This window comes from Bactrocera neohumeralis, chromosome 6 (genome assembly GCF_024586455.1).
Source record: "Bactrocera neohumeralis isolate Rockhampton chromosome 6, APGP_CSIRO_Bneo_wtdbg2-racon-allhic-juicebox.fasta_v2, whole genome shotgun sequence".
Lineage (NCBI taxonomy): Eukaryota > Metazoa > Arthropoda > Insecta > Diptera > Tephritidae > Bactrocera > Bactrocera neohumeralis.
In genome coordinates, this window is record NC_065923.1 from 64,391,302 (window position 1) to 64,414,011 (window position 22,710).

Sequence of the window (22,710 nt, forward strand, 5' to 3'; positions counted from 1 at the left end):
CCTTAGTTTAAAAGAAAATTTTAATATTTTTCATACATTATTTATTTTGAAAAAACCCAAATGTACGTTCAAAGTAAATTTTTTACATTGCGTGTACAAACATCCAAAATAATTTCTTCTTAAGTTAAATATTTCCAACGAAAACAAAACACAAGGTACTCATTTATCGAATTAGTCAATGTTAATCACCTATAGCATATAGCATGCATAGAAACTGGACGATCAAAATTAGGACCTTATATGGAAAACTCTTTCATTTGGCAGCATCATGAGTATATCATCTGTAGGAGTGGAAACCTCTTTCATTTGGCAACATATCAACAAAAATTTAGTATTGATTATTGTCTAAGGCCTCGGTGCACTCTCCGGGCGAATTGTGCAGATCTCACCACTATAACATATAAATGACATACAAACTGAGCGAAAGCTAAATGTAGATAAAAGTGCTTACCATTTGTGATATCAGAAATTCCCATGTGAAACGTATTATAGAGTCGGTGCAGCCGAAGTTCAGAATACCATTTTTTTTTTTTAATTTAAATTTATTTTATATCAAAATTTTTGCAAAATTTAATTTTGCTTTTACTTTAATTATTTTTTTACTTTATTTCAGTTTTATATTTATTTTTTTTGTCATATTTTTTTATTTTATTCGTTTAATTTACTCTATTTTTTTAATTTGAATTTATTTTAGTTTAATGTTAATTTATTTCATGTTATTTTATTTTATTTTATTTTGTTTTATTTTATTTTATTTTATTTTATTTTATTTTATTTTATTTTATTTTATTTTATTTTATTTTATTTTATTTTATTTTATTTTATTTTTTTTTATTTTATTTTATTTTTTTATTTTATTTTATTTTATTTTATTTTATTTTATTTTATTTTATTTTATTTTATTTTATTTTATTTTATTTTATTTTATTTTATTTTATTTTATTTTATTTTATTTTATTTTATTTTATTTTATTTTATTTTATTTTATTTTATTTTATTTTATTTTATTTTATTTTATTTTTTTTTATTTTTTACTAAATTTAATTAAATGTTTTTCCTTTTTTTCTCAATTTATTAAAAAAAAAATATTTAACACAAAAATATAATTACTATTTGCGCTATTCCTAAAGCACAGCAAATTATCACAATATTAGAAACAGGAAAATAATATATTTCTGCTTAAACTCGCAGAACCAGCAGCATTAGTGCGTCACTTGGCTATTCGCTGTAATACCGTGCGCGCCTCTTCTGCATAACTTGCATGCATAAAGTGTAAGAAATTAATAAAATAAAGCACTCGACATTTAACCACACACACACGCACACGTACACAAATCTACAGTGGTGAGTTTAGAGATTTAACGCTTCCAGCTAAGCGGAATACGCAACTAAAGCTAAAAATGCGCTTGAAGATGATGATTTCATTTTAATAACACCCTGTCTGCATGCCACTGACGATCCGCAGACAAACACACACGCACGCATGTTCACGATACGAACTACTACTGCGCCGACGAGTAATAGGGAAGCGCAAAAAGTCGAAATGATCTGCCATATATCAGTTGGCTGCATGCTGCACTTGCCGCGCTGCCGCTTCTATTAAAGTATTATATTTGAATGTCTAAGCAACTGTCCGCTGGCTGTCACTTGTTGTTATAGTTATTATTTTTTTATTATTCATTCTGCTTTTGCTTCCAAGCAAGCCTTTTTTCAGCATTTGCATTTCGCATTTTTTCGTTATGATTTTAATTAAGTTTATGAGTTATGCCACATCTGTGTGATTTAATTCCTTCATATGCCTATCATAGATGCTTGCAGTCATCGCTATAAAAAAATGTGCAGATTTTTCTATTTTTGTACTCACACATATACACAATTACGATGTATGCGTGTGCATTAGCGCATTTGCCTTCATTTCATTTCGCTTGAAATCGCACAAATCGCACAAAAATAGTTGAACCAGTTTGATAATACGCATGCATTTGTGGCATTTTTTGTTATTAATGCCGTCTGTCGAGATTCAGCGCTGACGGTCACACTGCGACGACTGCTCCGGCTGCCGCTCTGGCTGCTGAAACATTCGTCTATGTCAGCTTGACTTGAGCTAGTCAAATCAGCCAGTCAGGTGGACGACCCAGCCTAGCGCTGGCTAACTGTCAGGCATGTAAAGAGTATATATCTAACTCTATATATATAATACATCTAAGCTTACACATATACACCCATATTCAGATGCGCGCGTGTGTGCGTTTATTTCAAACGAAAATCTTAGCCAAGTTAGCAGTTAAGCGGTGATGAGTTGCCGCATTAGCGTTGATGTAGCTCATAAAATCAAGTGTAGCAACAACAACCAGCATACTATTCTAACAACTCTTGCGCATTTACTTGTACTCTGTTCTGCTTTAAATCTCCACAAATGCCATTGTGTGTATGTATGTGTGACGCAAATAGCTGAGCACTGAATTTATTTCTTGTAAAATATGCAAATCCATTCGTTTGAAGGTTAATTTTAGCTTGACGCTTACAGAGGTTGACAAAGTGACAAATGTGGAATGCTATGAAAAAAAATATGACTAAGAAATTTTTTCGAAAAAAATATGATTTTTGAAATGGAAGGCGATGTATGGGTATTATTATATTGAGTAACATTGCAGCTGATAGAACTAAAAAAATCGAAAAGCTTCGAAGTTTATTTCAGTTCATCTATCATTGAATTGTTTGATCAAATAATTTTCATACTGATGAAATACAAACTTCATGGAAATAAGGTTCAAACTACTTACATACATTCAAAATAGTCCAACAGAATCTCCAGGCTACCTCTGTGATGCCGCCTAGGCGGTGAACAACACAACAGCAGAATGTGATAAGGAAATGATTAATTTTATTTAAGCGGGGGTTGGGGTTTTAAGGTAAAAAAATACTTTTTTGTGAATTTATTTCCTAAATATAGATTGAGTAATTTTATTCGGACATTATTGAGTGTTCTTTTCAAGATGTTCTGGGGGAAACTCTGTTACCGGCTTATGCTTCAATATTTCTGCAAGAAAAAATTACCTTCTATTGCCAAAAGTGTGCTCAATAATGTAAAAAACGTCCGAATAAAATTACCTAATCCATATATAAGAAATAAATTCGCAAAAATAAATTTTTTTTTACCATGAAACCCTAACCCCTCCCTTAATCCGAATCAAGTAGTAATGTTCTATCTGCACTAAACTACTAAATATGTAGCATAGCTGATGAATTTACCCTCCAATTGAAAAGATATAGTAGAATAAGGAACCACTCTGGCCCCTACTGTCAAAGTCAGTAATGCTTTCGATGCTTACACGACTGCTTCATATACAATCATCGGCCTTATAATCATAGTATACATTCACCTGCTGAGTTCTGACATACAGCCGCAGGATTTGCATAACGTAAATGCTTTTTTAACTTCAACCAGAGTTCATACTACATCCTCACTCCAACAAAGGGTGGCATCCAGTGTGAGGCTCAGGTATTTGACCTAGCTTATCATAACAATGGAATCCTTAAGAAACCTGGTATTTAAGCCGGCAGGAACCTTCTTCAAATAAAAGGTCGTTTTAGACGCGTTGATATTTAATCTAACCTTAAAGGCATGGTGCACTTTGCTAATCCTTAACCCCCTTTGGACAATGTCGCAGAGAGTAGTCTCATCGCTTGAGATGACCTATCGATATAACTAGATATAAGCTTACGCTTATAATGGTCTCAGCTATCCAAGTACGAACTTAGACTTCTTTCTATATATCTACATACTGCGGCTGCACGCTCCTCTTTCCTAGTGCAAGTAATAAACTTGCACGAGAAGCGTTACTTCTTCAATGACTAAGAAACTATAGATTATCATCTCTCTTTTATTAAGCGAACTTTTGGTTTCCGAGAATAACTGGAACAGAGCAGTATCAGCGCCTTCGAATATAAAGCAAGTGAGTCTAAGCAAACTAAATGATTTTGTCAGTGAATAGTCCTTCGGTCCTACTTTAGGTATGAAGATTACGCTGAAAATTCTCCACGATATACGCCAGCAAAAGGTTATGATACCAAGACCTACCTGCCCTGTTGCAAAAATGCTGAAAAGATATCATCCGGAGACTTGTATTTCTTGAAAGCAGCGCCAGGTTGATTGATTTTGTAGTGAATTAATGATTTTCAACTACTCAATCTGAGCGATCTGGCTACATGACTAACCATGAAGTTTCATCGTCTATCGTTCATGATTTCAAGAAGTGTGAAAGCAAGAGTTGCCTTACTGTGTTTGTTTTAATTTCTAACTAGTGAAGAACAGTCTCACCGCATTCGGAGTTGAGAAGACAATGTCACTAATACCGATGTGTGCGATATAGAAAAGAATGCTAGGACCAGACTATTAGGCATATATGTACATACTTCCCGTATATTTTAAATTTAATCTTAAAATTCTATAAGAAAACTGAAAGCGAGAGCTGTCGATAATGTACGCTGCGCGGCTACCACACTTTCAATTAGACATTTCATAGGTCCTAGTGTTAATCTGCCGTGTCTAAAGCCGTGTTGTCTAACGGAAAGTCTTCCAGCTTCATTGATAGAAGCTTGGAGTCTGGATTTAAGTACTCTTTCATAGAGCTTTCCTGCTGTGGGAAGTACGAATACGACAGTATGCTGACGGCAAGTTGGGATCTCTTTTTCCCTTACTGATTAGCATCAGCCGTTGCTTTTTCCCGGGTTCAGGGAATATTATGGCTTCGAAGCAGGCCTTGTACATATTCAATTGTACTGCCGGTCGCTCTGCAGCGATAATTTTCAGTATTTCTGCTGGGATTCCGTCCGGGTAGCGTGAATAGTTAGCCTTTAGCTTAGCAGTGGCTAGTTGCTTCTCTTCGAGGATGAGCTTAGGGATTTTCGGCTCTGGCTCCTCTTTATTTGTCAAAGATCTAGAGGGAGCAAAAAGATAAGTTGATGGTATCATAAACTTAACATAAGTTAGACGGTAGGTAAAGTTCTTTAGTGTCTCTATCTGAGGGAAGAATTCAGCAGATTTTATTACAAGACAAATTACAAAGCTAGTCTTCAAACATTTTTCTCACGCAAACTCGCTCACAATTCAACTGAATACCAGATGCTTCCATAGGGTTTTATCCAAAATATATAAAATTTAATTAATGAGCTCAAATATAAACATAATACGGTTTTCAAAAAGATATAAAAAGTGGAATTTTTAACGCTAACCGTCTCTTAAAGCTCCATTTTGGCAAAAATTAAGTGTTCAAGCATTTATCGATGGATAAACTAATAATTATGACTCACGCGACAGCTAAAAAATCACCTCAAATCGCTTAACCCAAAAAGCTTCGTCCAAATGGCAGCTTTAGTCGAAAATTTGCTGCCTTGAAATACACCTGCGAGGGAATCAATCACGCCAATCTGCGTAAATTGGGATCATATGTAAATAATTTTACAGTTTTTATGTATTTATAAAAGTGTGTGTGTCTGTATGTAACGTGAGCTCATCACATACTAATTAATCATAGCGCTTGTTCAAGCCACCAACGCGCTGAATGGAGCGACGACGCAAAAACTTTTGACAGCTATGAGTGGGCCTAGCGGTAAAAAACTTACAACAAACATACGATTGTAAATACAAAAACAAAACTGCAAACAAATACACTAGTCATAAATATTTAGTAGGCAGATGCACAACTGCTTCGAGGAATGATTGATTTTAAACGCAAATCTGCTAGTCATTATTCAGTTTGCTTGTTGTTTTTGCTTGTTTTATTTATTTTTTCATTTCTTTTTTTTTTGATGTCTGTCGAGGGTGTTGCCCGACATGGAGTGACCTAAAGCGAAAATATTATATAAAGCATTACCTGAAGCGCAAATTAATATAAATTTCAATAAGTATGAACGTTTGTAAGTCATTAGAAGCTTTTAGGTTCATAAAAAAATAGCGGAATCACTTTTTCATTCGAATTTGTTCGGGAATTACCCAGAGTTGCATGTGATTGGGGTGTGTCTATTGCGGGAATTTAAAGCAATTAATTATATATTTACATATTATATATGTATGTATTTATGAGGTGATTAAATATGATGAGCAAAATGTAATGAATGGACTTTTTAGCGAAAAATTAATATTTAAGTAATCAAAATTACAAAAATAATAAAAAAAAATTATTGACAAAAAAATTAATAAAAAAATAATAAAATATATTAATATAAAATATGACATATTAAAGTGTGATGAGGAAATTCTAGTTAATCGAATTTCAAAAAAAAAATAAACCAGAATCTAAAATAAACTTAAAGATAAACTACCAAGCCAAATACAAAAGTGTTTAGCAAAATAAATAAAATAAAAATTATAATAAAAAAATAACTTAAACTATTAAAAACGAATAAAATCAAAATTCAATGCTAAAAATTAAATACAAGTGAGACATAAGTTAATATAAACATCTGCGGAAATTTCAAATTAAATGAAAACAAATTTGGTTTAACTATAAAATTAAAAGAAAAAAATATTGTTCATAAAAAATAACATATATATTGCAAATTTAAATTTAATAATAAATTAAAATTTACAAATTTTTCAATAATAATACTTTTTAGTTAGAAACTAAAAATATATAATAATATACAAATTTAATTTTTTACTTTTTTTAATATTTAAAATAATTTGAGCAGCTAAATAAATTAATAAAATAAAATTGCATAATAATTTTTATTTGAATATTCAATCAATTTCAGTTTAATATAAGCATAAATGTATTAGCATGAGAAAACAACATATCACCTTTAAGTGACATTTAACACCGGCCGACAAGCGCTTTGTGATGTTGATGATGTTGATTCTGTTGATAGCGCACATTAATATGATAATTTCTCACTCGTAGGCCTATTAGCATACAAACGAAGGCGCACGTGTTTATACAATTGTAAATATGTATATATAAATATATATTAATGTATATGCTTATATGAACAATAATACAACCATTCATTCAGCGCCGCGGCGTCACTCTTTTGGGTGAGGCGCACCGCTGTCTGGAATGTTGATGCCGCCATTGATAGTGAAGAAACTAGATCAACCTTTGAGACAAAAAGACGGAAAAATATGATAATTTATTTTAGTAAATAAACTAGATTTTGTAAGCGGTAACTACTGAGACAGGTTAAGAATAAATGTTAACAGAGCAAAAAGAATTTGAATTCACAAATATTTTAAGTTTCTTCAAAGGCACTCCCTTTGATCTTTATTGGACTTCCACTGGATTTAGAATTTAAAAATTTAAGAGCTTTTATTAAGTTTTCTGCTAACGGATCGCATTCTTATAATTACATCAACAAGGTACTATTCATTGATATGTACAAAGAGCGTTCCAAAGTAAACAGGACTTAAAAAAAAAAACAACGGAACAAATCGTTTTTTCGGCAAAATCAATTTATTTTATTCAAAATAGTCTGCTTCTGCTTCAATACAGCTTTTTGAACTCTCCAAAAGCATGCCGAGCGAGTGTTTTAACTCGTTGGCCGGTATGGCCGCCAGTATGCCGGTGCAAGCCTTTTGAATGGCCTCTACGTCTGCATAACGCTTTCCTTTCATGGGCAAATGCATTTTTCCGAAAAGGAAGAAGAATACGGTGAATGATTAATGGTTAAAATATGATTTTTGGTCAAATAATCGTCCTTCGAATGTTGGATTCGGAGCAATTTTTGGTCGTCAGTGAATTTGTGCGAAACCTATCGTGCACACACCTTTCGTAAACCCAAATGTTCGGTCAAACTGCGATAAATCGATGTTTTGGAGATGTTCAATTCCATTTCCATGAATTTTAATGATGATTTCGGCTGATTTTGGATGAATTCACGCACAGTTTCGATGGAATGTCCGGTGATGACGGATTTTGATTGGCCCACATGTTGATCGTCATTTATGTCCTCACGACCACTTTGAAAACATTGAAACCACTAGTGCACTTTGCTACGAGATAGGCAATCATCGCCATAAACTTGTTTCATCAATTGAAACGTTTCGGTAAAAGTTTTACCAATTTTAAAACAAAATTTAATGTTGGCTCTTTGTTCGAAGCTCATTTTCGCACCGATAACGCAAACATACTGATACTTAAAACGCAATAACTTCACTTCCAATTAATAAAATGTCATGAAATTCTCACTGGATAATCGATAAAAACAGCAGATTCTAACGCATCAGTCGACATATAGATGGCGCCACCAGGGGGCGCTAGTTTCAAAAAGTCCTGTTTACTTTGGAATGCACCTTGTATGTATATTAAATTTTATTTTCAATGTAATAAAAACTATAATTTTCCTTAAACTTAATTGTCAAAATATGTATCTGTTAGTTTTTTGTTAAATTAAATTTTAGTTTAATGTTAAATAAATACTCAAAATATAACATTTCTCATTTTTAAAAAAGTTGATAGCGCTGCTTAAATACAAATTTGCTTGACTCAAAATTTCACAAACAAAATTTCCTTAAAAATTTTGGCGTAGTGTGCTCCCAAACTTTAAACAGGTTTTTCGTGAAACGCTGTTGTCATTGACGGTGAGAAAATTGCTCCGATCGGCTTGAGATTTTCTTCAACCTTCTAAGACACATACATACATTTGTTAGCTATTTATTGAGTGTATGAGACTATTCGATTTTAAAGCCACTCTGAGTAATAAGTTTTTCATAAATTACATGATATTTGACAAAACGATGGTTTCCCAAAAAATCTCGTCATTTTTGGTAAAAAAAATTGATTTTTGGGAAGCCACCATTTCGTCAAAAACTGAAACTCTGACTAGTCCTTCAATCTATCTGTATTCATCTGTAGTACTTTAATTATTATCTACATACAAGTATATTTATCTACAATGATAACAAATCTTTTTAAGTTTTTGATTTAAAAATTTTTTGCACAGAGCCAGACACCTGTTTTCGGAGGTCCTCTAAGGAGATCGGCTACTGGATCAGGAGTATCCGATGTTTTCCTAAATAAATAATCAATTTTTGAATAAATTCGAAACCCTTTATTGCTCATTAGAACATTTACACATATAGGAAACTCTCTTGCTTACAATATATGTACTCCTTTCGTAGCAATTATAAGAGTCCCATATAGCACATTGTAAAAAGCAAGCTTGGGTTCATTTTGAAATTAGTGCCGAACTAATTTATTAAATGCTTAAAAGCATAAAGCTTTAAATAGTTGATTAAGTGTTGACAAAAAGTTTGCCGTCAATCTTGTGCTTCGGAAAAAAATCATAAATTTTGTAATAGATGGTTTCAAGTATCTTTTTTTTTATTTTTTTTTTGTTTTTGTCTAGCACAGTTTACAAAAAATATTCAAACACACACAGAATAAGCACCAAACAGAAGCCGAGCTCAATAAATACAGCCAAGGACGCACAAATAACACACTTGGTCATCTAAAAAAAAAAAAATTATTTATTCCTTAAGTTTATCACTTTCCGATTTAAAGAGGCATTCGTTTTGTTTTAAAAATTAGTTAGTTTCATATTATTAAAAAGCTAAAGCAAAAAAACGAAAACATCGCTATCCTATATGGCAGCACAATCTGAAAAGGTTTTACAAAAAGACACAAAAATTTATGCAAATGTTTAAAAAAAGGAATAAAATTAGTATTTTGAGCTATATCCACCATTTTTAATCACCCCTTCACATCTTCGCTGCATGCTGTTCGCCAGTCTTTGACATCGTTCCTTTGGATTAAATACCAAGTCTCCTCAATTCCAGCCCATAAATCATCAACATTTTTGAATTTTTTGCGTGCTATTTTGGCCTTGACATCATTCCATAAATTTTCTATTGGATTCAGAGCCAGGCTTTGTGCAATCTAATATTATGATTCTTCCATTGTCGAGCTAATGCTTTACTAACTTTGCGGTGTGCTTCAGATCATTGTCTTACATAAATGTTCAGTTTATGGGCATGCATTCAAATACAAATAGCTCCATTTTATTTTTCTGTGTATGCTAACACTGAAAGCCGTAAATTTTTTCATTTATTCGAACTATAGGCCCAACGCCAGCCATGAAAACGCGCCCCAGACCATGCCACTTTGACCGCCGTACTTAATCTTTTTTTTTTTTGGTATACCTAGGGTTAAGAGCTTGACCTTGTGGACGACGTGCAATTGTTTTTCCATCTGAAGCCATCCTATTTATCTTGGTTTCATCGCTGCAAAGCACGTTTCTCCGAAATTTCGCTGGTTTGTCAAACTTGGAAACATTTCTTCTGTCAAATATTATACTTAGTAAGGAGTTAGAACTTCAAATAAACAAATTTTTTCATACTTGTACAAGTATAAACATCCTTCAAAAGTTTGCTACCTCACTACCCTCTGAAATATTCAGTTAGTAACCCCTGAATAGTTGCATGGAGGTTAAACTAGAAATTAAACTAAAAATAAATTAATTGAAATTTTCTTTTAAAATTTTTTCAAGTTATACTTTAAAAAAATTAATTAAAAAATAACATTCTAAGTTTGTTTATAAATGGATTTAGTCAAATAGTACTTGAGTTTTTATTAAAATACGAGTTTTTATTAATAATAGCGCAAATAGTTTCTTTTGAAGTTTTTTTTTGTCGTTTGTTATCCTATTAAACTAGCAAATATTTTCCGGTTCCAAAATAATACACTAACTTTAACTAAATTCCTAAAAAAAAAGTAATTATTTAAAATTGAATACTGAGTATTTAGCAAAGAAAAGATAAAATTTTTGGCAAGCAACAAGAACTAAATCACAAATAAATTAAAATTTATTTTAGAAAAAAAAATATTAAAAAACTATAAGTTTTCTTTATTTAAAAATAAATTAAACAATGTTTTTTTATAAAATTTAATTTTTAAATTAATGTAAAAATACAAGTATAATAACTCAAAAAAATTAATAATTTCACTTTCTTTTAATAATTATTCATATAGTTAATAATTTAATTTTGTTTAATTATAAATAATACTATTCGTAATTATAGTATGTTGACATAAAATTGTTTATAATAATTGATAAAGTAATTTTTTTATAGTTTCTTTATGGATACACACCCACATACTGAATATTTAACGCCACCAGCACAACAACAAATGCAATAAAAGTACCCAGCGCCTTCCAGACAATAACGAAAATCAACGAAAACTTCATAAAAACACAATATACTCTACACACTTTTATTTAAATCAAAGAAAAGGCAACAACAAATATATCCAGCGAAAACACTTCGCCACCTGTGAACAAAAGACTTAAGCGACAAACTCGCTGGCGCATTTGGGCAAAACTCAAAAAGCAAAAGTGACAACAACAAAGGCACAAAAAAACAACGAAATATACACTCATGTTTGTTGTGATTTCGCATTGCGTTTTCGCCTTCATTTAAGCGCATTTTCATTAATTTTAAGTACCTCCCCTCGAACACACAAAACACCGAAACAGCAGACAGTGAATGGACAACGGGTTCAGCCAGCCGCCAGCCAGCCATTGTGGTGGAGCGGTAAGGCAATACGTATACACACATGCAGCTAACGCTACAGTAAATAAATAACAGTACTGTGTGTAGACGTACGAGAAAATAAAAACACAAACAACAAAAGCAACAACCGCAATGAAAATGAGGCAACAAGAGCAAGAGCCATGCGCTCAGCCAGCCGATCAGGCGAGCCAGCCAACCAACGCTGAGCAGACCCAGTGGCGAACAACAACAATAGCAATAACAACAAAACAGTAAAACAACAACAATAGCGAGCAAGTCAACGAAGCATACAAAGACAATGAACGAGTGAAAAATGCAGAAATAATAGCAGCGAGAGTAAAAAGGAGGCAACAAAAATAGCAAATGAAATAGAAACAACAACACAACGGTTACAATAACAACAAAAACGCTGGTGTTGCATAGTTACTATAAAATCCGCTAGAGTTGCAGAAATCACCACCACCAGCAACGGCATTAGTTGTGTGACAGCAAATAATAACAACAACAAAGTAATGCAACAAATATACAACAAAAAACATATAAAAGTAAAAAAAGTAATTTATGCGGCAGAAAACCACCACCTTAACTGTTGTTACAATGTGCGCTCTCCAGTTGGCTGTTCGATCGCCGTAACACTGGCAACATGTTGCGCGCAACACTGACGTTGTATAATGTTGCAGGTACTAACATGTTGCAGTTTGATGTTAGCTTGATCTAAAGTTGTGTCTGAAGCTACTGTTGGTGCAGCGCAACAGTAATCTTCATTGATCTAACAAGCAAAGTGAAGCAGCGAGAATTCTGTGGATCTTTTTGTATAAAATCTAAATTTTTCAAAACTTGTCTGGCTCCTTTCTTGAAAAGTGCAGCTTGGAAATTGTTGAAAAGTTACATATTCAAGTCTCAAAGTAGTTACTAGGCATATCAAAGTTGGCTCGAGTTATTCTCTTCTCAGGCGTGGAAGAATGTAAATCGTTTAGATATTGTGGTCTAGGTTCGCTCAGATTCTGCAGTACAGGTTAACAGATTCATTATCAGCGAGGAGTTTTTGTTACAGTATAAATATCGACTTGTGAACACTAAACAATTTTTTTACATCGAATTTACATATTTTAGAGAATATTCTCTGAAAATATATAGTTTAACCAGCAAATAGGTTCAAGGATATTCCCAAAAGCTGGACCGATTAAGTTTATAACTATACTTCGATATAGTGCATTTGTCAGGCAATAGTCGTAGGTATCAGATTTTTAATAATAATTTCGATTTTTTTGAAACCGTCTAGAATGTAAATTTTTCTCAATAAACCTAATTTTTTTGAAGCATATTTTTTGTCAAAAATCAAGTCCTTAGATAAGTATCATCTAAAGCAATTCTAATATTATTTTTTATGGATTTAGCATAATTTTTAGAAAAACAAATCATTCTCACAGTTGGACATCTCTTTCCAGAGTTCCTAAAAGTGATTGGCTACAGTATTATTAAAGTGCATTAAATTCTGTAAAAAAATTATAATTTTTATATTAATTTGTTAAATAAAATGTCTCTTCAAAAAATTTAATAAAAATATTTTATAAATTATTTTTTAATAAAACAGTTAAAACCGATAAACAAAAACTATATTTTTAAAGTAATAGTTCATTATATGTAATATGACATTTGTAGAATAATTTTTTAAATTTTCAAGCAGAAATATTATTAAAAAACAACTACAATGATAGCAATTACTCTGAAGCGTTTCAGAAACAAGTGAACACCGCAGCTAATAACTTGGTGCTGTATAATGAGAAAGCAAAAGTTTATGGAATAATAAAAGTAAAATATAAACTCCACCCTTAAAAGATCTTTTAACGATACCCAGATATTTAAAATATTAGAAAATGCTATACACTCACAGTTGGAAGTTGAGTGGTACCAAAGTCTTCCGTAAAACGACTAAGAATCCCATAAGTATCGAGGGAGGCCTGCGCGCAACTAAGGTTATCATGTCTTTCTTCTTCTTCTTAATTGGCGTTGACACCACTTACGCGATTATAGCCGAGTTAACAACAGCGCGCCGGTCGTTTCTTCTTTTCGCTACGTGGCGCCAATTGGATATTCCAAGCGAAGCCAGGTCCTTCTAAACTCGGTTCTTCTAATGGAGTGGAGGTCTTCCTCTTCCTCTACTTCCCCTGGCGGGTACTGCGTCGAAGCTACTTTCAGAGCTGGAGTGTTTTCGTCCGTCTGGACAACATGACCTAGCCAGCGTAGTCGCTGTCTTTTAATTCGCTGAACTATGTCAATGTCGTCGTATATTTCATTCAGCTCATCGTTCTATCGACTGCAGTACTCCTCTGCACTATATAGCAGGACGGGAATTGTGAGCGACTTATAGAGTTTGGCTTTTTCGACGAGAGAGGACTTTATTTTTCAATTGCCTACTCAGTTCGACCTACTCATCAACCCTTTGGTGGCTTGAGTAACAGAGAAAACTTCGTAGCGCATTATATACCTCTACACTAACCAGCTTAGAACGTGTACTAAAAATTCGAGAATGGAAAAAGAAATTGAACGAATAGAGTGGTAGAAAGATAGAGAGTGAAAGAGAAAGGGAGTAAGACGCAGAAAAAACGGAACAGAAAATAGGATGTAAAGCTTTACAATGATTTCTGAAACTCAATAATTTGGAACTCATCGTGTGAAAAAGTTCTACCATTCCTATCAGCAACTTTACTTTCCCAAAACATGTTGCTTGAACTTTCGCTAAGATGCTCGAATATCCACCAAAGGAGAAGCAGTAGTTCCAAGCTCAAAGCAGCAAAACTCGTAGTGTTGCCTGGTATAGTTGGATAATGTGGTTATATAGGTTCAATTACAAAATCGCAAAACCTGTCGAGCATTTATCTGTCAAAAATTAGTCCTTAAAAGATCAAACACAAAATTTGTACACCTTTCGAGGCTAATCATGCTACCAACAAGTTAGCAGTTCCTTAATGTGCTAAATATTACTAAAGTAAAAAAATAAATATTGAAAATCCATACAAAAATAATAAGATAGTCCTTTTAAAACTGTTGGCTTACTCGCGCCTTGTGTTTTTCATTTGTGATTTAATTTTTTTAATAATCTCAAGAACTATTAGAATTCCTCTAACTGCAAAAATAGTTCACTTGTTGACCCCTCAAACCAAACCCTTAATTTTGAGCTGACTAAAGTGCTTACCAGCCGTTATAACAGTCGCACTCCAGCTACTGTTAGCGCACTGTTATCACCGACAAACGTTAGCAGCCAGCAATGCCAGCCAAATTTTCACCTTCGAAACCAACAAAGTCAATCAGCACCTTTAGTCGCACACAAACCGCTCACAATTTAAGATCGACACGTGCTGCCCGGTCTCGGCTGCTCCTATTAGCCAGTCAATATACCCAGCAAGCAAGCAGCAAACAAAAGCGAACCACCCCAGCATGCCAGCAACGAACAGCTGCTACTGTTTGGCTGCCACAAGCGTACTCGTCGCAACGATCGTTGGTCGTTGGCGCCCTGCACATACACGACCACCAACCGCCGAGCCGTGTGTTTTCATTCGTCGCGTGTTGGCTTCTGCCGCCGCGACTGCCACCACAGCTGCTCGCTGCTTTCGCTAACTCGGTTAGCTGTTCGCCGGTTGTGCCAACTGTTTTTCTTGTTATCGGCCCGTACGGCACACAGCGCATGCGCGACGCCACCTCATCAGCATTAACGCCAACAACAACAATAATAACAGCAACAGTGACGGCAAGCGAAAGAGCACTTCGTTGGCATAGAGTACGTACGCTGGTTGCTCGTTTGGCGGCGCGTTGACGCGTTCACTGTTTGTTCGCGCTTGTGCTCGCGTGCTCGTGCGAATCCACCGTGTACGCTGGCGAATGTTTAACGCGTTGCGCATACATTTTCGTCGCTCGCTCGTTCATCAACTAAGCGCAAATCACAGCCAATGCCGTCGCTGTTTTCTGCGTTCGATTTTATTGCAGTTTCGGTACGTCTGCGCCCCATACAATTGATTAATTGCTTGTGACTGTGTAGTATTTACCGTTCGGCCGGGTGAAAGTGAAATTCTAAATGTCATTTGCGCATGAATTCAGCGCAAAAGCTCGGCGCTCGCGGTAGTGTGTGTGACGTGCGCATATTCTGGCGCAAAGTGTTGGAGAATATATGTGCAATTAGAAGCATTGTGTACTTAAGAAATTAAGTTTAATTAAAAAAAAAATATTTAATGTAAAGAAATATTAAAAAAATATTTTTGCAAAATAAATAGTGAACTAAATATTTTACATATTTTAGAAAATAAACAAAAATAGCAAACGTGAATATTGAAAATAATTTTTTAAAACCAAAAACCGTTAAGAATAAAGATTGTATTTGTTATTTTGTGAAAAAAAAATATTTCTTATACTAAAGGAAAATAAAAAAATAAAAATAAAACAATATCGAAAAGAGTTTAAAACGCTCGAAAGGCACGCCATAAGTAAATTTAGTATAATTTTTAACAAAAACAAATATATTTGTAACAACAAAAGTGTTTGATAGCATGTGTATAATGTAATATAATGAAGCACTTAACTAAAACTTAATTAAATCTCAATTAGAAATTCAACAATATAAAATTTAGCACAGCCAGCGTCCCAACAAAGGAATTTTAAAGTTTCCTTAACAATCTTTCAAATATACAATTAATTACATATATTAAAAAAAATACTGAAATTTATTTTAAACTAAGTTGTAAACGTTGGAGGCTATCCTATGAAACATACAAATATGTATATAACAAAATTCTGTGACTTCAACCTTATTGAAAGAAATATGCTGTTAAGCCAATAAAAATTAAAATTAAAAAATAAATTAAAAATATAAATAAATTGTTTCACTTTAGTTTATTTAAAAACAAAATATTATTATAATATAATACATTAATACAGTTATTGATACAAAAAAAATAATAAGCTTGTTTCAAATTCGCGAACATTTCCACAAGTTTCTGAAGCGTATTGTGTTTTTGTTTTTCAAAAAAGTTTTGCTGAAATCTTTCATCATTTATGCGGCAGCCGTCAAGCAGCTTTAGTCAGTTCACAACAAAGAAAAGGTTAGTATAAATTAAATTTTTAAATTGAGCACTTGAGCAAAGACATTATTGCGAACCACGCAATCCAACAGAAAATTGTTTTATGGGTTAAGTATAATTTTTATTGTATTGGAAAGCAAAAGCAAACAATGAAATCATTTAAAATAATAAAATATAGCTTTCTTTAAGGGTGCTTTCTGCTTTTTCTGAGCCAGGATTATAACTTTTTTTCAGCTGAGCTTGAGAAAACTGACTTCCGCAACATCATTGTGACGTCACGGCAATGAGCTGTGCGATTTGCAAGTAACTAATAAACTCTCCCCTAGAAAACATTTTGTAATTGTCTAATTAGATGCATTAAATTTATGCTGATTTTGACCTCTTCATAGTCGATATACTATCTACTACTAATATCTTATAAACTATTACATCTGTGTTTACAAAACTTGGCGTATGTATTATTTAGTACTCTGAGGGGTTTGATGCCGCGGATGAACACAATCGAACTATTGTCGCAACCAAAAATACCCCTAATCATAAAACTCACAAAAAAAGCGTTCAAACAGACCTCACCGAAGCTAAGATACCCTTCACAGGCTCAAGTTTTCTTACAATAATTTTATTTTCACCGTTCAGCTTGTAAGACAGTTACATGCTATAGGTGCCCGATTTGAAATATTTCTTCAGATATTATACTGTTGCTTTGGATAATAATCCATAACAAATCTTGTGAAGCTGCTTTGACAAATAAAAAAGTTTTCAATACAAGAACTTGCGCTTGATCGGTCGGTTGTATGACAGCTATATACTTGTGATTCGCCATTGTCGTCGATTATAATTCTCTTGAAGATATCTCTCAAATGAAAAAGTTGTAACAAGCACCTCAGTTTTATTAGTAAGTTTATATGACAGCTATATGATTTAGTGGTCTGATACCTTGTTTAATAAAACAAGTTTTCCTTGTTAAATAATAAAGCTTTCTATATAATAACTTGATTTTAATTGCTCGGTTAATATAGCAGCTACAAGCTAGTTATAGTGGTCTGATATCGGCGGTTTCGCCAAATAAGCAGCTTCTTTGAATGAAAAAGATGTGTGCAATACTTTGGAACGATAATTCAAAAGCTGTGAGACTACTTCTCGTATACACAAATAGACGAACTCAGAGAAGGTCATGGCTTAATCAAATCAGCTCGACAGGCTGGTCACTCACATATACATTTTATAGGGTTTGTGACGTTTTCTGCCGCGTGTTGCAAATTTCGTGACAATACTTATACCTAGTTTAGGATGCAAAAAGTGCTATAGTTAGACAAAAGCTACGCTATGAAACTGCAATTTGATACAAAAGAAAGACTGGCAAGTTTAGTTCAAAAATATTTAAAAAGTGGTTACAGCCCTGTAGGTAAAAGCTCATGTCTCAACTATACGACCAATTTGACCCAAATTGATTAAATAACGTTCGCTTCACAGCCTTTCCTAGCGATTTGCATTTGTACGAAATCGAAGTATTACTGCAGCTTTTATAGATGTTGCCACTGAACTTTAAAGAATAGTCGAAATTATATCATTAATTTTCAAAACCTTTGATTTCGAATATGTTAGTGTATTTGTAAGGTGACTGCTACTGTCCTTAGGCACCTAATAGAGAATCTAAAAAGTTTCTAACTTTATACAGTATCATTTAATAAGTAAGATATTTTAACAAAACTTGATTTAAGTATTTTCTGGAGTTTCCTCTCCTCGAAAATGGGTAAAATCGGTATATGATTCCCCAGAGTCATATAATTCGGAAAATACATAAATATTCCCCGCTTATGACTTTTGCAAGTTAACAGAAAATATATTCATCGTATGCCGCGTTTTTCTTACTTTTTGTAAATAATTTTTTAATTAGAAATTAACTGAAACTTTTTTATTTGAAAAAAAAAATAACGTTAAATAAATATATTTGATGCTTTTTAATAAATTGTTTATCACAATTTATTCACCATAAAACTAAGGTTTATTTCTTTTTCAACTTGAAAGAAATAAAATTTTTAAGCCGTAGCTGAATTGCGCTTTGAAATTAATTTTGATTTTAAAATCTCTAAGAAAACTATTTTTTTGTGAAAACTCAATCTTATATATGCACACCCTTTCGAAAAACTTCTCTTTTATATTAAAAAATTCAAACTGTACAGCCAAAATTATAAAAGAATTAATGATATTTTTTAAAATTTTAACTTTAGATTTTTTTATGTTATATTTGAAAAGAATTTACATTAAAAAGTTTTTACAAATGTCTCTTAAAAATTTTTTTATAAAATATAATTTATAAAATGTTTAAAATTTTTTGATTTTGAAAATTTTTGAAGATCATTAAAAGATCTTTCTTTCACTAAAAAAAAATGATTTCTTGAAATATCAAACTATTTAAAATTATGATTTGTTATCAGCAAAATTACTAGTTACCTAAATTAAATTTTTTATTTAAAATAAACCAAAAACAATAGGATTTTATTATGTTTAATTGTTTAAATAGTTTTCAAAGACCTGTGTTTTGACATTTGAAAAAATTAAAATTTTTATGTTAATTAAAAAATAATTAAATTCAATTTAACTTGTTTTAATTTTTTAATTAGTTTTTCAAAAATATGAGCTCTGACAATAGAAAAGAGCAATTCAACTTACCATATTAATTAAAAAATAAATTAACTTAATTCAATTGCTTAATTTGTTTTTCAAAAAATGTTCATGTTAATTGAAATAAATTTAATTTAATTTAATTTTTAATTATTATTAAATTTAATTTACTTAGTTTTGGTTTTTCGAAAACCACAGTCCAGATATTGAAAAAAGAATAAATTTCTCATATTAATTAAAATTAAGTTAAATTTAATTTTTAATTATTATGAAATTTAATTTTTTTTTTAATTAATTTTTCGAAAACCACGGCCTAAATATTTGAAAAAAAATAAAACTTTCATATTAATTAAAATTAAGTTAAATTTAATTTAATTTTTAATTATTATTAAATTTAATTTTTTATTTTTGAATTAATTTTTCGAAAACCTCAGTCCAAATATTTGAAAAAAATATAACTTTCATATTAATTAAAATTAAGTTAAATTTAATTTTTAATTATTATGAAATTTAATTTTTTATTTTTGAATTAATTTTTCGAAAACCTCAGTCTAAATATTTGAACAAAAATAAATAATTCATATTAAATAAAATTAAGTGAAGTTTAATTTTTAAATATTATTAAATTTAATTTACTTATTTTTAAATTTTTTTCGAAAACCTCAGTCCAAATATTTGAAAAAAATATAACTTTCATATTAATTCAAAAAATAGTAATATATGCGTTTAAACACTACAACAAAAACTTTTATTTATTTTCAACTTTTATTATTTTCAAAATTTGAAGCTAAAATAATCAACAGCAATTTATTTATTAAATAAAAGCTTCTAAATGAATTAAACATAGACAGACAACAGAGGAACTAATGTTTTTTTCTACAATTTAATTGAATTCTATAAAATAATTGCTTTTATTTAAATTATTATTTTTAAAAATTTTTAATTTGATATAAATTTTTTTTATTGATAATATATTCCAAGCAAAAAATTAATATTTTGAAATAAATAATTTTTTTTTTAAATACCAAAATAATTGCTTCTATTTAAATTATTATTTTTAAAAATATTTATTTTGATATTAATGTTTTCATTGATAATTTATTCCAAAAAAAAAGAATTAATATTTTGAAATAAACACATTTTTTTAAATACCAAAATTTTTGAAATAAATGAAATTTTTTTGTTTAAAAATTTTCTAGCTAATTTTTTGCTTCTATTTATAGTACTATTTTTATATGTATATTTATTATGATTTTAATTTGTTTTACTAAATTATATTTAAAAGAATTTAAATATTTTGCAATAAATTAAATTTTTTCAGTTTAAAAATTTTCCAAATAACACATTATAAAAAATTTAAATAATTAAAAAAATTTATTTCACTATCTTTGTTTGGTAATTTTGAAATATTTTTGGTGGTTTTACATCAAAAGTAAATGTTTGTTTTAGTGAAGCTCTGCGTACCTATGCTGTTTAGTAATTCTAACGTAATAATGACTTATGGCATATCACAGAAAATGTTCCAGCTCAGCACAACAGTTCGTTAAATCCCTTGCTAGTATAGACTTCTGTTTAAAGTTACCAACCGAAGCAAAACAGAAAATCCACAAGCATATCTGCTTAACGCTTCTAATGTCCGCATGTGTCATCAGCCGCCCCACAACATTAATATTTATGCATATTGCTAGCAATAAAATTTGGTTGCAAGTACCTGCCCACGATATTGACTACAGCAGCGGCTTAAGGCGACCAAGGGAGCCACACCAGCAGACAACAACTACTCACGTCTTAAGTAGCAAGCTCGTACTATGGGAAATTATTAAAACCCGCTCCCTTGTAATGCCCCTCATGGGGGCTTAATGCAGCAATTGCCTAGTAGAAAGCACATATTGCAACAAAGCAAGTGCATAGAAATACACGACGCGTCGAAGACATTTCCTTGTACACACAACGAATTGTAGGCGCACAGCGCATTGTTCTCCAGCCATCCGGTAGCAGACACAGTCATTTCCGTTACACACTGTTGCGGCACTAAAATTCTTCAGCTGAAAAGCAGAAATGCGCTCGATTTGCATGCCGCGCACGTCAACGCACTTCAGTCAAACCAACAAAATTACAACAACAGAACGAAAATAAAATATTAATTGTCAACGAAAAATAAATAAATAAAATGCACGCGCACAATTGCATTATTTTGTTGCAACAACAAGTGGTCAATGGTTGCTCTTGCCTTCGCCACTTTTACTGCTTGTCTTTTTGCGCCACTTTACCGTACTTTTGTGGTGCTTTTGCTGCAGCTTACAGACCCTTTTGTTGTCAGTGGCTTGGCAGCACTTCTGTGTGGCAATAAAAATGCAGAAATGTAAATTAGCCGACCGCTGGCTGTTGGCTGCTGCGGGTGCGCGCCTATTGTGGCAGGCATTTTTACGCGTTTATTGTTGTTATTGTCTGAGGAAAGAGGTTGTTTTATTTTTCATTGGCTATTTGAAAATATGCAACTTCTGCTTCTCTTAGTGTTGCGTGGTTCATTTGACTCCCTTATTTACTAGAAAACTGTTGTTGAAATCTTCGGAGACAGTTGTGAGATCGGCGATTTCTCTATTGAATGCTTCAGGTGGTGAATAAATGAAGCCGAATTGTCAGCAGTCATCAACCGATCAGTCTATACATGTCATTATAAAATACCAGCTGAACACTCTTTTAAACGAGCGCTGAAAGAATACTTGCTAAATTAAGCAACTTAATTAAAGCCAACAACAAAACTCGACTATTTTTTCGAATGTAACGACCTTGATTAATAAATAAGCGCGTTCTAAAAACATTTTGTTTACAATTTTGTTTTGAAGCTGTCTTTGCGCTATCAAAATACGAACAAAATCCAAATTTGTGGTCTTTATTTGGTTGCTTCGTTTGACAACTGAAGTGCGACCAGAGTTTCTACATTGATAATATAACCAATTTGCGCTTTATTTAGTCACTCGGATAAAAATTACAGATCTACCGTATACAGTTATACCGGTTGCTGTATAGCATTGGACAAACATTTATTGAGAATACTATTTCAGTCTTAAAATCCATTTTAATATCCAGCTAAAGAAAAAATTTGACAGTAGCACATTTATTAATTAAGAATCTCTGATCTTTCATTGAGCTTTATTAAAACTATTCACGCCCAAAATATTTTCGTATATAATCTTGCTTTGTGTGGAATCTAAAAGTTATAAAGAGAATATTATAACAGATATGTGTACCATATGAAGGCATACATTCTACAATAGAAATTGCAGGCATAGTCTGAGAAAATCACGAATTCTCCCCGAAAGAAATTGCAATTGGAATGTTGAAATACTAGCAACAACAACTGGTTCGAGATTTAAGAGCTGGTGAGATTATATTCTATTTGGTTTATTATACACATAACTTAAATAATTTTAAGGGAGTATGCTGGTTTAGAAATTCGAAAAAATCGATTGTTTTTATTTTGCATATTTTGATAGTATAACC

The 22,710-nt window shown here is 31.9% G+C and overlaps 1 protein-coding gene across 1 annotated transcript in view; it reads left to right on the forward strand.

Moving 5' to 3' along the window:
* Positions 1–16,372: 16,372 nt before the first annotated feature.
* Positions 16,373–22,710, forward strand: part of LOC126761666 (protein embryonic gonad) — a 78,085-nt gene continuing 71,747 nt past the window's right edge. Inside the window, exon 1 of the mRNA XM_050478021.1 lies at positions 16,373–16,602. The gene's annotated coding sequence lies outside the window, so the exon portion shown is untranslated. The remainder of the gene's footprint in view (positions 16,603–22,710) is intronic.